General features: G+C 50.2%; 3 non-coding genes across 3 annotated transcripts; all 3 read left to right on the forward strand.

Moving 5' to 3' along the window:
- Positions 1-4,562: 4,562 nt before the first annotated feature.
- Positions 4,563-4,706, forward strand: LOC112059618 (small nucleolar RNA SNORA16B/SNORA16A family). The gene has a single exon (XR_002888921.1). It is a non-coding gene; the product is annotated as a small nucleolar RNA SNORA16B/SNORA16A family (small nucleolar RNA).
- An 811-nt stretch (positions 4,707-5,517) lies between these two features.
- LOC112059619 (small nucleolar RNA SNORA44) lies at positions 5,518-5,650 on the forward strand. Its single transcript, XR_002888922.2, has one exon. It is a non-coding gene; the product is annotated as a small nucleolar RNA SNORA44 (small nucleolar RNA).
- A 1,481-nt stretch (positions 5,651-7,131) lies between these two features.
- LOC112059621 (small nucleolar RNA SNORD99) lies at positions 7,132-7,203 on the forward strand. Its single transcript, XR_002888924.1, has one exon. It is a non-coding gene; the product is annotated as a small nucleolar RNA SNORD99 (small nucleolar RNA).
- Positions 7,204-16,345: the final 9,142 nt, after the last annotated feature.

Genomic DNA, 16,345 nt, shown 5'->3' on the forward strand with positions numbered 1-16,345 from the left:
TTTGGTAACTAAAATTGCGACTAAGAAGCATTTAATTGCCCCTCTATCCATGTTGATGCAGAAATTGGCAGCAAAAGCTACGTACTTCAACGAACCCACTGCTATGACAAGGCTCTTTCCGTAATTAGAATACAGATCAGTCTGGTTTTTATCAAGTGCAATGGAGATAGTAAACATGATGTGATGTTTCATGGGGCAACTGCAACTTATGTATTCAATGTATTTGAAATGAGTGACAATAAGGGAAATCTAGGACCTTTACATTCTTTGCATGTGTATGTATATATGTAGGACTCCCATCGTCAACATGCCCAGTTGAATGTTGACATTGTCTTGAGCTAAGATTGTACCGGGCGTAAGGAGCTGAGTGTTCTGTGGAGATACCTTTTGTGCTTAGTACAGTTGGACAGGTGGGAGGAAGCGGAGTGCATTTTTCTGCTGATGTAACTGACCAGCAATGTTACATGGCAAGACTGTCTCCCTTTGTTTCCGAGGTTTCACTGCAGTAGAACGGAATTTTAGCAGTGACACAAAGAGGCCTGTACTAGCCTGTTCCTTAATGCTTTTGATTGAGTGTTCATATACCAAGCTGCAATAATAACATTCTGAATACCTTGTTCTCTCCTGCCCTACCACGAAGGAAAAAAAATGTTCCAGGGCTTTGATTTCATAGTTTAGCCCTCCTGATTTAATCTGTTTGCTGCAGGTGACTTGAGGCTGCACCTGACATGTACCTGTTTTATTAACATCAATACATGCAACAGTTGTAAGGCTGATCAGTGCTGCTATCCTATCTAATATTTCCTAATGGATGGCTAAGCCAGACCTAATATCTTGTCATCCTAGTGTACCCTGTCAGCTGTCACAAGGGCGGGGGAAAGGGTGAAAGTAAATTAATTAAAGGATTTACTGGGTACGCCAGAGTCCTGAGCAGGGGCATGGCCTCAACCGGAAGAGGTGGGGCCTTTAAATCACGCCCAGAGCTACCAGCTGCAGAGGTGGCTGGGAGCCCCAGGGCTCAGGGGTGATTTAAAGGGCCCGGGGCTCTGGCCGCCGCTACCACAGCAGAGCTCCAGGCCCTTTAAATCGCCGACAGAGCCCTGCCACTGCTACCCCAGGGCTCCGGCAGCAGGGCTCAGGAGGCGATTTAAAGGGCCCTGGGCTCCAGCTGCTGCAGGGAGCCCCGGGCTCTTTAAATCACCAGCCTGGGGAAGCCGGTCCGGTCCAGCTTACTTTCAGCTCTGGGTGGGGGGCTTGCAGGAGAATAAAGGAAAATGACATGGGAACCCCTTTAAAAACCTTTTCTGTAAAGAAGGAAGGGCAGGATGTTATTAATATCAGTGGAGGCTCTTACCCCTATCAGGAGGTCTAATCCAATAACCTTCAGTTCAGGCACAACGTAAATGGCATGATTTGTGAGTGATTTCTTTGCCCCCCCTTTGGAACTCCAAATACCTATGCTCTTTAGGCTGTGACGTGACCAGGCCCTGCAAACAATCTCTCTGTTTTGGACAACATGGAACCTGTGGTCTTTTTTCCCCTTTAACATTTTGAAGACAATTCTGTTCACCAGCTTTTCAGACGGAGTTCAAGTTATGAGTGTCGGTTCAGTCCCTGTATCCAGGGAAACGGCAACAGTCAAGGTATCCTGGGGGAAGGAGAGGTGGAATGCTTTTGGGGTGGAATTCAGTCCCCATGTATTTTGGGGGAGGGGGGGAGACTTCTCCCCAAAGTTGCCAGAGGGTGGTAGACTGGAAATCTCACCCAATTGTTTCAGAAGGCGGGGGTTGGGAACAACCTCACTTTCTTGTGCTTTTGGAAGAGGGATATGTATGGAAAACGTCTCGTGGGCAGATGAGTGGAACACACACACCCCCATACACGCACGCTTTGGAGGAGAGGGTGGTGGGGTACTGCATCACCCCCAGATTTTTTGAAGGGTGAAGAACCCCACGGTAAAACCCGAAGGAGGCAGTGGTCCTGTGGAAGAAATCGCAGGTGATGGTACAATTAAAGTCTGTATCCTACTTAGGGTGACCAGATGTCCTGATTTTATAGGGACGGTCCCGATTTTTGGGTCTTTTTCTTACATAGGCTCCTATTACCTCCTACCCCCTGTTCTGATTTTTCACATTTGCTGTCTGGTCACTCTAATCCTACTGCATATGCACAAGGGGGGTGAGGGTGAATTCAGATGGCACAGACAGCCTCAACTCCAGAGCTTCCTAACTTTTCAGCGCCTGACTTTGCAACCTCAATGCTCCTTGCACGTGGCGCTTGTTTGTGCCTGGGCTAGTTACAGGTCGCCAGCCAGGCTGGGTGGCTAAAGCGGGCAAGCGAGTTGAACTACAGCTCCCAGAAGGCTTTGAAGGACGGCCTCGCGGAGGAGCCAATCAGAGCATCGCCGCTGGCGGGGCTGACCCTTAAAAGCCACGTGTCGGAAGCGCTTCGCTCTTTTCCTTGGCAGTCCCCGGCTGGGTGCGCTCGGGTAAGGCCTGGGGGGTGTTTGCAATCCGTCGCCATCCTCTCTTCCCCGGGGGCGCCTGGGGGCTCTGCCCCCTGCCAGCTGACCTGGAGCGGCTCAGGTTTCCAGGGGGGCGGGCTGGGCTGTAATATTTTGTAGGGGTTGGAAATACAAAGGGTCCCGGCCTGGGCCTCCGCGCGGGATGGGGCTCGCTGCGGCTCCGGGCTGGATTCCTACCTGGCCCGGAGGGGGGAGGGGGAAGCGCTGATCCTGGCAGGGGGTAGAGCCCTGCGTGGGTACAAAACACGTGTATCCGCATCCGAGCCGCAAAAATGGCCTGTGGATTTGCAGGGCTCTGCTTACCCTGGCCGGGCTGCGGCTCCGGAACACCCCCCTGGGTCCCTCCACCTGCCCTGGGCTGGGGGTCGGGGGCTGCTCGGGCCCTCCCGCCCAGGACAGGTGGAGGGTCTGCACACGATTATCCTCAACCTGCCCGCCTGGCTCTTACCGTCAGAGCCCTGCGCGGATATAAAGCGGATGCCCCCGGGGATTTGCAGGGCTCTACAGCTGGGAAAACTTCAAGGTCTGTTTAGCAATAAATCCGGGGAGGCTCTGAGCTGGGAGAGGCTCTGTTGTGGGTGGGAGTGGGGCCATGGAGGAGAGCACCTCACTCTGTGCCTTAAAGGGTCTCCTGTATTTGTTTCTTAATTTGTAATGAAAGCAATATCTATATTTTTTTACTTTTATGAATCATGTGGTAAGCCCGGAGGTAGCACTGCCCTGGGGTCTAGCCCACTAGCCTGCGGAAACGGGAGCTGATCAGATAAACAGCCTGTTTGTAAACACTGTGTGTGTGTGGGGGGGGGGGTTTGTGCCCAGGAATGAAACGTTGCAGGAAGCTGTGTGGGGCTGTGTGTTTGTCCAGAAGCGCCTCTGGTGTCTGGCGGAGTGGAAAAGGGGGTGGTAGTGAGTAAGGTGTTTCACTAGGTGGGTGAGTTTTGCGCATGGCAATGATACAGGGCCCGATTCTGCACTCAGTGGCTTTACCCTACTGTGATTCAGACTGGCTTTAATGTGATGTAAGCAGAATTGGGGCCAATCCACTTTGGCTAATGCCCAATTGTTAACTAGCTTTGATGCTTGGAAGTAAACCCAGGAGGAGTTAAATGCTGCATTACTGATATGAAGGCCCCATGCCGGACTTAGGTCCCTGCAGTGTGGCGAATGGGGGAAGCTGGCATAGGGAGCGGTGTTTAGGTTAGACAGGCTTGTCTGGAGACAGGTCTGCATTTTAGTCTTTGCAGGGGAGAAGAGGAGGGTCCATAAAATGGAGAAGCATAAATGCTAAAGCAGTTAAGAGGTGGAAGAGAGATTCCCCTTACCCCCATAAAAGCAAAATCTCTACTATTTCAGGTGTAGCAAAATCACTAAGCCTGTAACAGCATCTGCTTCCCAGACTTGTGCAGATCCTGCCCAGGGTGTGGGGTGATTTAAATCACCAAGTGGAAAGCCTCAATTTAAATGATTATCTTTTTCATTTGTATTTCAGTTAAATTTCTACAGAAAGGCACATTCTCATGGGTTGATATAACCATTAAAACAAGTTGATCTAAAACTAAATAGAGCCTTTACACTAAGTTTGGTACATCTTTTTGCTACCTAGGAGGGTGCACTATAACTATACACCTGTATTTAAGCTATTATGTAGCTGAATATTCTTAAATTATCATTAATTTACATTTTTCATATGTTATATCGTTCACCATTTTCTATGGATTATTTACTAGAGATCAGTTTTTATCCTCTCTGATCCTGCCATTCCTTTCTTCCAGATCTCGCCTGGTATCTGCGTGGGCTGGGACGGAGCCGTGAGATGCTGGAACCACTGAAGCATGAGCCTGGCATTGCTCACTTGCTTTCCCCGCAGGGTAAGTGGCTTGCTGTACACCCTTGTTCTGTTGAGTCTTTTAAAAGCTGCTGCGGGCGGGGGGGCTTCTCTTGGTCAGCATGTAAGCTGAGCGGCATAGTTAAGGAAGCCAACAATGATTGGCCACGCTTTGTTTGTCCCTTTCCTCCCCCCGGAAGCCCTCTGACGTTCCCACGGCCCTATCGAAGCTGCGTCTGTCTCTCTTGTGTAGCTGACGTGGTCAAAAAGGAGCCAAAAGTGACCTGTTTTCCTCGACGGTCGCTGTTCAGTTTGTTCCACTGTAACTGTCCAGCAACATTTCAGGAAAATACATGCGCTAGGAGTGTCTACGCAGGCTTTGCCTGGCCCGGAGGTGTCTAGGGATGGGCGAGCGGCCTCTATCTAGCTACAGAGGACTGTTTATTTTCAGGTTTCCGTGTTGGGAAGGGGGTGGTTCTAGAGGCCCTTGGCATTCATAAAACTTGTTTATAGATTCAGCCTGAAATGGTTGGCCCCATCCTCTGGAAGAGAAACTGCTGTTGAATGCCATGTGGTTATCAGGTGTGCTTTTGAAAGGGGAGCAGAGAAGGATATTCTTTGCTTTGCTTCCTCTTAAGAGGCTGTTTCCTGTTCCAGTAGCACTTAGTGCCCATAAGACTGAGATTGTGGTGGGCTAATGGGCTGTTGGCTTTTTTTTCCTCCCTCTTCAGATGAGGAGCTGGTGCCCCTGTCCTGGAGATTGCCTACTTTCACCCGCGGCGGAGTCCGGCAGGCGAGTGCGAGATGTTGCTCTACTCAGCCCATAAGCAGGAGTGACCATCTGTTGCAGAGCAGGCAGGTCTGTGGGGGATTAAAGGCAAAATACCACTTGCTGTGGTTTGCAACTAGCTGATGTTCTGGTGACCTTTTCTCTCTCACCTTCAGGATAAAAGTTGGTGGTGGTGTCCCCGTTTTACAGATAGGGAAACTGGCACAAACAGTGGCAGGAACTTGCCCAAGCTTGGCCAGCGGTGGGAATAGAACCCAGGTCTCCTGAGTCGCAGTCCAGTGCTTTGTCCACTACCTTTGCCACGTTACCTATCCTCTAATCTCCCCATCCCTCCAGCAGCTGTAACGAGCCTCACTGAATGAGTGTTGAGCATTTGGCGTGCATGTAAAACCAAGAGCTGTGGCTCCGTGAAATAGCCACAGGGTCTCCAACTACATGCAAGAACAAGGAGGAGAGACTTGGGCAGCAAAACCCCGTGTGCCGATGGCTGTCACTCGCCTCTCCTATAAGCTTTCACTTGCAGGGCATTGGCTTCTTTGATGTGGTGCTCTTGTTTAGAAGCCCTTAGTTGCATGAGTTCCTAGTTCTCTGGCATCTGCAGCCCTGTTCTTCACTGGCTGTAAGGATGGTGCAAATCTGTTTCCTAGGGCCCGTCTGGAGGCGCCCTTCAGAACCAGAGCAGTTGCTGAGATCTCTCGCCTGCTGGATGGAATGAAGTAGGCACACAGCAGCTATCCTGCAAGGTGAGATTGACGACTCCATTAAGTGCAGATTCCTTCACCTCCAGATCCCTTTCCCATCAGATCTGAACACCGATCTCATGGTCAAAAAAGGAGGCAGAGTAAAATGCAAGTTGGTCTCATTCTCTCTGCTAGAACAGTCCTGCACTGAGAGGGGCTGGCTTGGAACACAGCCACTGATCTGCAAAGCACTGGGTGAAATGTAAATCTGTATAGTTTAAGGGGGAGTGGGGAGGGCTATATATCTTAAACTGCTCAATGCAACTTTCTTTTGGAGTGTGCTAGTAAAGCAAGGCCAGAAGGGATCATTAGATCATGCTTCCCCTCCCCTCTTTGAATTTCAGAGGTGCTGGTGTTTTGGCTGTATTCCTGCTGATTTGGTGCATTCTTCTATACATAAAGGCCTGTGCACTTCTGATCTGATTCCAGTTCCATGTTTGCCTTTTGCAGGGATCTCCCTCTAAATGGAAGAGGCTGATGCTGCCAAGGGGAACTAATGGACTGGCCAGTCAGTCTTACCACCTAGCGGAACATGATTGTCTCTCCCAAGGGGCTGGAACTCCGGAAAGACCCATGGATGGGCAAAGTAAGCTTCCAAATAACCGAGCTAAAGAGCCATTGAGCTAGTAATTCTCATGTTTGACCACCCTGACCAACACTCCAGGGTGACTAACTCAATGGAATCTGATTTGACTCTGAACTGGCATTAAAACATGACACACACCCCATATAGGAAACGGCAACCGCTTCCAAAACCTTGATCGTTCACTTGCCTCCTGGGGTTGATGTCCCTGGGACTTGTGGCATCTTAAATGGCCTTAAGTGTCACCATCTGACCAGTACAAGGACTTCTGATGCACCGTAGACAGATTCCAGGTAGCAGTCTTGGGAGCCGTAGGACAAATCCTCAGCTGATATAAACCAGCTTAGCACTATTGACGTTCATGTAACTGTTTCCACCAGCTGAGGAACTGGCCCCATAGCTCGGGGAGTAGGACTGCTCTACTCAGAGCAGCTGGTGGCTGCTTTACAATGATCCGGAAGAGTCTTTTTACCCCCTATACTTAACTGAAGGGTGATTTCCCCTGACACGTGCTGAAGGCTCTGGCACTGGGGGAGGTGGGTTTTTTCTCTCTGCAACCATAAGAGCTAGAAATGTCACTGCGTGACTAGCTTGGTTTCTGCAGAAACTGAGTCTAACTGGAAGTGCAGGTACAATGTACAACCACAGACAGACCTCTGCTTAACTCTGCCTGGTCAGTGATGACTCCTTTTAAATGGTGACTGTTGGATGAATCCTGCGGATATGGGGCTGAGGCCAGGAACCCGTCGTTAACAGAACAGGGAGGCTCTGTTTAAAATGGCTACGTGGTGTCGATGGGTCTAGCAGCGAGTCGGGCTGCACGCTTCACTCCATCGCTACCTTGATTTTATTTATTTTTCAGATCAAAGCGGAACATAGAGCCAAGAAACTTCAGCTGGGACTGGACTGTTCCCTCCGACTTTCAGTCCCTCTTAAAAGCGACACTTCTGCTTCCCAAAGAGAACGCTGTCCTGCATAGAAAATCTCTGTTCCTCTTCCCTTCTCTCTGTCTGCAAGCTCCACGGGGCAGGGGCCTATCCCTTCTCTTGCATATGAAAATCACCTAGTACTACTCTCCCATCATGGGAAATTGTTTACAGGTTCAACTGCATCTGTAGAAATACACGACACAAGGACTGTCCTTTCCAGAGTTTGCGTTCTTAGTAAAAACTCCCCTGTATAGGGAATCTGGAAATAAAACATCAGGAAATAATAAATGCAGCAGTCAAAGCAACTTTTGCCTCAGACTTTTCTGTTCATACTCTTAGTTGGTAATTAAATAAACTGACTGGCCTATGGTCTGATTTCTGTTCTCAGCTCTGCTGCTGGGTGAGCTAGACATGTGGTTCCCAACCTTTTTGGCCTCCGGACCCATTTGTAACTGTTATGGCCTGTTGTGACCCAGTAAATAGTCTGGGGGTGGAAGCCCTGGAGTGGTTTTGGTGAGATCCTGTCCCCCCAGGGGGGTTGGGTCCTGCCTGGCACTCACCCCACATTGGCAGCTCCTGTGCTGTGGGGCTGGCTGGGTTTGGCTCTAGAGTGGAGTTGTAAGCTGACTCTGGGGATTGCAGTACCACTCACTCAAACTTGGCCCACCTGGATTCCTGTTGTCATGACGTCTGGGCCAAAGGTGAGCAGCGCTGGGACCCCAGAGGTTGCACTGTGTGGTGCTGGGAAGTGATCCCAGCCAGCCCTGTGGGACACCAGCTCCCACACGACCCTTTGAAACAGTCTGGTGACCCAATTTTGGGTGCCAACCCATGGATGGAGAAACATGAGCTGGGAAAGTCACTATGCTTCTGTGCCTCAGTTTCCCAAGCTAAAATATTTCTCTTTTGTAAAGCATGTTGAGATCTAATAAAGAAAAGGTTTATGTAAGCTAGGCATTCCCCCATTAGAGAGTAATCTGAATGGTAGACAGTTGAGATAACTGCATTAAGGTTTTTCTGCCCTTGTAGTTGGCCTAGGTGACCCTTACTTCAGTAGCAGGTACATTGAAATGAGAATGTGGGGAAGAAGGCAACCACCGATTGTCACACAGGGTGCTTTACTATTGCTATTGATTTTACATGCTCACATACCCTGGTGATGGGCAGCAGAATAAAACCTTAGGTTAAGATAATAGTGAGACAGGAAATTTTGTCCATCACTAGGTAAACACCAACACCCCCACCCACTCTTCATCCATGTTACACACCCACCCCAGTTGTCTGTTTGTAAAAGCCTCAACACAGGGGTGGGGGCCACTTACCACCTTTCCCAAGCCTGTGGGTGTGGGCTGCATTTTCCCCTCAACATCTAAACCGTGGGTGGGAAGGATTTCACACACTCCCCCAAAGCGCATGAGGAGACAAGTTTTTCCTCCCCTCCCCTTGTTACAATCCTGGAGATGGGGCCACATGCCCCTTGCAGGAAGCCTGAGGCCGAGGTGGTTTCTTCCCTGAAAATACTGCTGAGGCAGTTTCCACCCTGAAAGAGCGGGTGGAATCAGCATTCCCCACCCAAGGAAGTCTGGGAGGGCTGCATTTCCCCCCAGCCCCATACGCATGGGTGCAGGATCTGTGGTTCTCCCTCCCCTGAAAGCAGCAGGGAGACCATGTTTGCCTCCCTTTGCTCACCCTGTGGTACTCAAAGTGAAGCCATGAATTTAGATGCCTAAATATGGATTTGGAAGCCTAGATTCAGGCATCCATTTGCTGCAAAAAAAATCTCGGCCTAGAAATATCAAATGGGGACAAATTGGGTTGTGGCTAAAGAAGGGGGAATGGGCCTCCAGTGGGAGACTTGCATTCACTTCCCATTTCTGCCCTGTCTCATTGGGTGGCCCTTGCTACCATCTCTACAAAATGGATAAAGATTTTACATTATTTATTAAGAATTAACTTTATTATTTCCTAGGCAGGTGCGTTGAGAGCCTCAGCTGAAGCGTGAGGAAAGGAAAGGTTGATCTGTTGCATGAGAACTGCTGCCCGGGGAACCCTCCCACCCCATGCTGTGCTTGAAGGATCTGCCTGTGTCCAGTGTTGTCAGCCCTTTGCTCAGCCTTCCCTCGTTGCAAAGGCCTTTGTAATAAAAGAACCGCTCCTGATGCTATCGGGTGACGGGAAGCAGGTGTGGAGACAGAACAGCGTCTATTATAGATGCTCCATGAGGTGCTCTGCCCCCTGCCCCAGCTCCCTCCTTCCTGCTCCCAAGGAGCAGAAAGGGGAGAGCTGCAAACCAACATACAGGAAAGTAACCCTGTCTGTTCCCCTCCTTTGTACCCTGCCCTTTCTGCAGTTAAATCTGGGGGACTGAGAGCATTTAACATGAATTCCTTACTGCCCATGCTGGGGCCAGCCTGTTTGGTTGGTGGGGGGTGGCTACAGAAGGCCCGCCCACTCAGCTGAGGGAGGGGCCACAGAAGAGGCCAGAACAAAACTGATTATGAACAATAGGGATGGGGGTGCAGGTCATAGGGTCAAATCAAGGATCCAGAGGGTGACACTGAGCAGAGATCCCCAGACAGTGCCCAGGGATCTGAGTGGGAGCCTAGGGTCAGTGGATGCTGCCCAGAGGATGGGTACATGAACAGACAAGGGACTAGAAAAAAAAACCCACAGTCAAAGGGGACGCCCCCCCATCTAACTTGCTGGACTGATGGAGGGGTGCCTTGGCCAATGCAAGGAGGAGAGGGTGCCAGGCCAGCCCTGTAGGCTGAAATCCCTTATCCACAGATAAGCTACATCGGTAGCAGGGCAGATTTCCCCCACCCCCACCGAAGTGTCCCCACCCTGAGTGGGGGAGCGTAGTCTCCATGGCTCATTTTGTACATAGCCGCCTCTCCATTGCCACTGCCTGCGAGGGCGGCTCGTTAGCAGCGTCAGAGATGTTTATGAGCCTGGAACACTTGATCATGAGGAACATGCTGGAGAGCCCACAGCTCATATCAGATGGAAGCAACTTCTAGCACCCAGGCAGGGCCGGCTCTAGGATTTTTGCCGCCCCAAGCAAAAAAAATTTTGGCCGCCTCCCAGCCCCGCCCCAACTCTGCCCCTTCCGAACCCCTTCCCCAAATCCCCGGCCCCGCCTCCTCCCCCGGGGGTGCTGCATTTCCCCTCCCTCCCCCCCACGACCTCCCGCCCCAGCTCACCTCCGCTCCGCCTGCACCCCCGGGCGAGGGAGGGCGGAGCAGCGGAGCGGAGATGAGCTAGGGTGGGGGGGCGCAGGAAGTAACGGGGGGGGGTAGAGGAACCGCCAGGGCCGGCTCTAGGGTTTTTGCTGCCCGAAGCAAAAAAATGTTGGCAGCCCCTCCCCTTTTTTTTTGGCTTTTACACATGTTTGCATACTGGGGAAATAATCGCAGAATATAATCACACATCAGCATGTTTAGTTGACGCTGTTGCTGCAAATTTCAGAGCAGAAACTCCAAGGAAAATCTTTAGTTCCTCTTTGAGCTGAAATAAAACAGTGCAATTAGTCAAACTGATCTTGGGAGTTGCATGCAGGCTGATACGAACATCTAGTAAATCAAAACTGTTAAAACTCAGTGATCTTTCACTTGTTAAACACCATGTGTCGCTTACTCTGAAGAAAAAAAAAAGGAAAAAGGCTCATAGAAAATTTAATTGCTCCAGGAAAAAAAAAATCCAACTCCCCCAAGGAACAGGAAGTGAGATACTTTATTGCTATACATTGATCTGTCAATGCCACTCACGGAAAGTCTGAGCAATCAAGCTGCAGCAAACTTATGATGGTTACAGATATCTAACCAATGTTGAAATTAGTGGAGTTGAAAAGGAGGGAGGGCTGCAACACCTCTTTCTGCTGTCAGCATGTGAGAGGAGGCCAGGCTGGGAAACAAGGCTGAATTTGACCATGTGCCAAGAAGGAGAGTTGAGCAAGGAAAACCCACAGTAATGTTCAACCTTAAACCGGAAAGGGGAAAAAGGCAAGGGCGGGGGAGAAGAGGAAGGCGAAGGGGTGTGTGGGGTGTGTGTGTGTGTGTGTGTGTACGTACATTAGCCAGGTCCAACCTCTGCTAGAGCCTGTCCTAAAAGGCTCTGCTCCCACCAGGGAAACTCTGGGGGAAGCGGAGAGAAGCAAGGGCAGCCAGCAGCCGCCCGGCTCCATGGAAGGGAGCTGTGACGTTGTGCAGTCTATATGGTTTTATAAAAACTTGATAATAAGTCAATATAATGTAACTGAGATAGTTTTAGAGAAAATACGGTAATAAGTGAATGTAAGTAACTGGGATATGCCTCATGCAAAAGGTCTCTTGTAAGGTATCATTACAAAGCTTATAATCTACTGAGTGTGATCATCTGATTTGTATAAATGTACCACTCTTGTATCTAAAACTAGAAATATAAAATGTAACTCTGAGGGCCTATTGTAATTGTGTAAAGCGTGGACCATTAATGATGGTTTGGAATCTTGATGACTCCCATTGTCTGCAGATGGCTGTATTTACCTGTGAGTCTTCCTGTATATGTGTGTGCTGGCAAGTGAGTAATGAAGTCTTGCAGTGACATGTGATCATGTCACCTGAACTGGAATCCATCTTTAACCTGGTGCTTTTCCAGTGAGGGGGGGTGGAAACCCAGAGAGACAAAGAGTTCCCGCCTTATGCAAAAGATATATAAAGGGGGGAAGAGAAGAGAGAGGGGGAGAAGCCATCATGAAGAATCCCCTAGCTACCACCTGAGCTGCAACAAGAGCTGTACCAGGGGAAAGAATTGTGCCCAGGCCTGGAAGGTGTCCAGTCTGAGAAAAACTTACTGAAACATCTCTGAGGGTGAGATTATCTGTATTTAGTTTGATTAGGCATAGATTTGCGCATTTTATTTTATTTTGCTTGGTGACTTACTTTGTTCTGTCTGTTACTACTTTGAACCACTTAAATCCTACTGTCTGTATTTAATAAAATCACTTTTTATTTAGTAATTTACTCAGAGTATGTATTAATACCTGGGGGAGCAAACAACTGTGCATATCTCTCTATCAGTGTTATAGAGGGCGAACAATCTATGAGTTTGCCCTGCATAAGCTTTATACAGGGTAAAACGGATTTATCTGGGTTTAAACCCCATTGGGAGTTGGGCATCTGAGTGCTAAAGACAAGCGCGCTACTGCGAGCTGTTTTCAGGTAAACTTGCAGCTTTGGGACAAGTGATTCAGACCCTGGGTCTGTGTCTGGAGCCAGACGGGAGTGTCTGGCTCAGCAAGACAGGGTGCTGACGTCCTGAGCTGGCAGGGAAAACAGAAGCAGGGGTAGTCTTTGCACATTGGGTGGCAGCTCCCAAGGGGGTTTCTGTGATCCAACCCGTCACAGGAGCACATCAACTGGGGAAGAGGAGAGCGGGGGTGGGGAAAGCGCCGCTCTCCCTTTGCAAGCTCCCAGCGGTTTCAGATCCTCCTTGTGCTCCAGTTTGCCCGGGGCGGGGGACAAAGCCCCGCAGCAGGATCCCGGAGCAGCCTCCTCCTGCAGCCGGGTGGGGAAGAGCCAGTGGGAGATTAACAACGCGCGTGTCCGAGTCCGAGGCAGGAGGAGGTGACATCGCCCGGCCGCCGCATGGTATTTATTGTCCACAGGCTGGAGCGCAGCCCTGGAGCCCGCAGCAGTTGGTCTCGGAGGAGCCGGACTTGGTGATCGAAGTTTCCGGCCGGCGGATCCGAGCCCACAAGTCGGTGCTGGCGGCCAAGTCCCCGGACATCCTGCGGGTGAAGGGGGTGAGCTACTGGGGACTGCGCCTGCTCATGACATGGCCAGCATGGGTGACGTGCGCCACGACAACCTGGCCGAGGTGGTGAGCGGCGCCCCCGTGCTGCAGATGCCCTGTGCTCTGCACTGCACAGCTGAGGCCATGCGGGACCAGCTGCCTCCACAACTGCTACCATCTGCTGTGCCGCCCCTGGGAATGTGCCGCCCCCCAAGCAGGTGCTTGTTTTGCTGGTGTCTAGAGCCAGTCCTGGGCGACGTGCTCAGGGGAGCAGGCGGAGGCGGAGCGTAGGCGAGCTGGGGCGGCGGGGGCACTTTTTGTCCATGCCACGGAGTCGGTGCCTATGATGGCCGGCGCCAGAATGCCGCCCCTAGAAATGTGCCGCCCCAAGCACCTGCTTGTTTAGCTGATGCCCAGGGGGGCCGGACTGGGCCGCGCCCTCCCGCCCCAGCCCCAGCTTACCTGCTGCCTGCCTGCCTGCTTCAGGCTTCCCGCGAATCAAATGTTCGTGGGAAGCAGGGGAGTGGGAGGGGCAGGGGGGTGAAGCGTTCAGGGGAGGGGACGGAGTTGGGGCAGGGCCGGGAAGGGCCGGGGCTGGGGGCGGAGTTGGGGCGGGGCCGGGGCCCGTGGAGTGTTCTCTTTTTGGACACTTAAACTATGGTAACCCTATCTTTACAGCACTTCGTGATTGCCTTCTCAGGGCAGATGATATCAGACACACCTGTCTCCTGTCTCTGGGCTCCTTTCTCCTTGCAGCTCCTCTCCGCCCAGTCCCACATACACTCCCTTGTTCACACTCCCTCGTTCACACTCTCTCTGAGGGATGGGATATTACAAAGCTTGGAAGTTCATACAAGTGGTAACTTGAAAAGGTTACAGAGCTTGCAAAGGTTACAAAACTTAAAAGGCTGTGCTAACAATAACTGAAGTTACAAAGTCTGCAAAAAGGTTGCAGAACTTTTGATACAAGTTACAGATCTTACAATTGCATTTGAGCGGAGGCTTTACATAACAAGGTCAGGTAGCTGGAGGCTGGCAGTCTGCGTGGGGGGACGGGAAGAGGGGGAATCCAGGGCATCCGGCCTAGGATTCCCAAGATGGACTTGGCTGAAAGTCACTGATGTCTGTAATAGCAAGCTCTGTTCCATGCTGTGTTCCTGTCGACTAATAAACCTTCTGTTTTACCGGCTGGTTGAGAGTCACATCTGACTGCGGAATTGGGGTGCAGGCCCCTCTGGCTTCCCCAGGAGCCCCGCTTGTATGGACTCGCTGCGGAAAGTGCACGGTGTGGAAAGGGATGCTGACTGCTCCAAGGTCAGACCCAGGAAGGTCAAAGCTGTAAGCTTCTCAGAGAGAGGCTCCCCCAGAGACCTGACTGGCTTCGTAGGGAGTAGTTCCAGAGCATCGCCCGGTGACTCTCTGACACCAGCAAAAGTGCCATTTTGTCAGTATAACTGTGTCTACACTGTGGCTTTTACTGGTATAAAGTTTCATTAAAAAAAAAATCACATCCCAACCAACATTGCTATAGTGGCAACAGTCTTAAGTGCAGACGCGGCCTTACTCGCTATGGGTCTGAGCGGGATTTGAAGCAATGACTCTTCTACTGCCTTAGGAAGTCACTAAATTTGTTTGGTCACCTTGGGGTTTAGTGGTAGCCACAAAGCAGTGTGTGTGGATCCCCTCCGAGCTCAAAGTCAAAGCCCCCTTGAGCCGGGCTGGCAGTTTCATAGCCAACAAATGCAAGAGAGCGACATGACCAATATCAGGTTGGACTGCCTTAATTTCATAGAATATCAGGATTGGAAGGGACCTCAGGAGGTATCTAGTCCAACCCCCTGCTCAAAGCAGGACCAATCCCCAGACAGATTTTTGCCCCAGATCCCTAAATGGCCCCCTCAAGGATTGAGCTCACAACCCTGGGTTTAGCAGGCCAATGCTCAAACCACTGAGCTATCCCTCCCCCTAGGTGAAATATCTCCTCTCCTCATCCTCCCTTCAAACGAAACAAAGGGCCAGATGATGAAGCATGTGAGCGATGGGGACAAGGCATTCTCAGGTGAGCGGCTCCGGCTATGGAACGAACTTCCAGAGGGGATCAGGCGCCCCCAGCATCTGACCATTTGTAGGAACTGCTTCAAAACCTTCCTCTTTGAGAAAGCCTTTCCACCAAAACAACCCCTTCTATTCCCAGCCCCTTGCCGTCCCCCATCACCGTCTGCCAGGCCCCCTCAAAACTCCAACCTTACCTCAAGCAGGGTGCAGAGCAAGAGACTAGTAACTGCCCTATTACTATTTTTTGTAATGTGGAAGACTCAGATTCTAGGTGGATGGTGAGCAGGATAAAACCCTAAAATTAGATAGATAGATAGATAGATAGATTTAGATTAGATAGATGGGTGTATGGGGGTAGATAGATGATAGATAGATTAGCTGGGTGTATGGGGATAGATAGATTAGATAGCTGGGTGTATGGGGGTAGATAGATGATAGATAGATTAGCTGGGTGTATGGGGATAGATAGATTAGATAGATGGGTGTATGGGGGTAGATAGATGATAGATAGATTAGCTGGGTGTATGGGGATAGATAGATTAGATAGATGGGTGTATGGGGGTTGATAGATACATAGACAGATGATAGATAGATTAGATAGGTGTATGGGGATGGATAGATTAGATAGTTGGGTATGGGGGTAGATAGATAGATAGATTATAGATAGATTAAATAGGTGTATGGGGATAGATAGATTAGATAGATGGGTGTAAGGGGATAGATTTAGATAGATAGGTGTATGGGGATAGATAGATTTAGATTAGATAGATGGATGTATGGGGGTTGATAGATACATAGATAGATAGATGATAGATTAGATAGGTGTATGGGGTTGGATAGATTAGATTAGATAGATGGGTATGGGGGTAGATAGATGGGTGTATGGAGATAGATTTAGATTAGATAGCTGGGTGTATGGGGATAGATAGATTAGATAGGTGTATGGGGGTGGATAGATTAGATAGATGGGTATGGGGGTAGATAGCTGGGTGTATGGGGATAGATAGATTAGATTAGCTATTTAAAAATGCTCAGCACCCACCCAGTCAGAGGCCAGTTTTTCACAAGATACCTGGCTCAGATCTGTAAAGTTATTTAAGCATCGACGCATCGACCTCCCACTGATT

This window comes from Chrysemys picta, chromosome 23 (assembly GCF_011386835.1).
Source record: "Chrysemys picta bellii isolate R12L10 chromosome 23, ASM1138683v2, whole genome shotgun sequence".
Lineage (NCBI taxonomy): Eukaryota > Metazoa > Chordata > Testudines > Emydidae > Chrysemys > Chrysemys picta.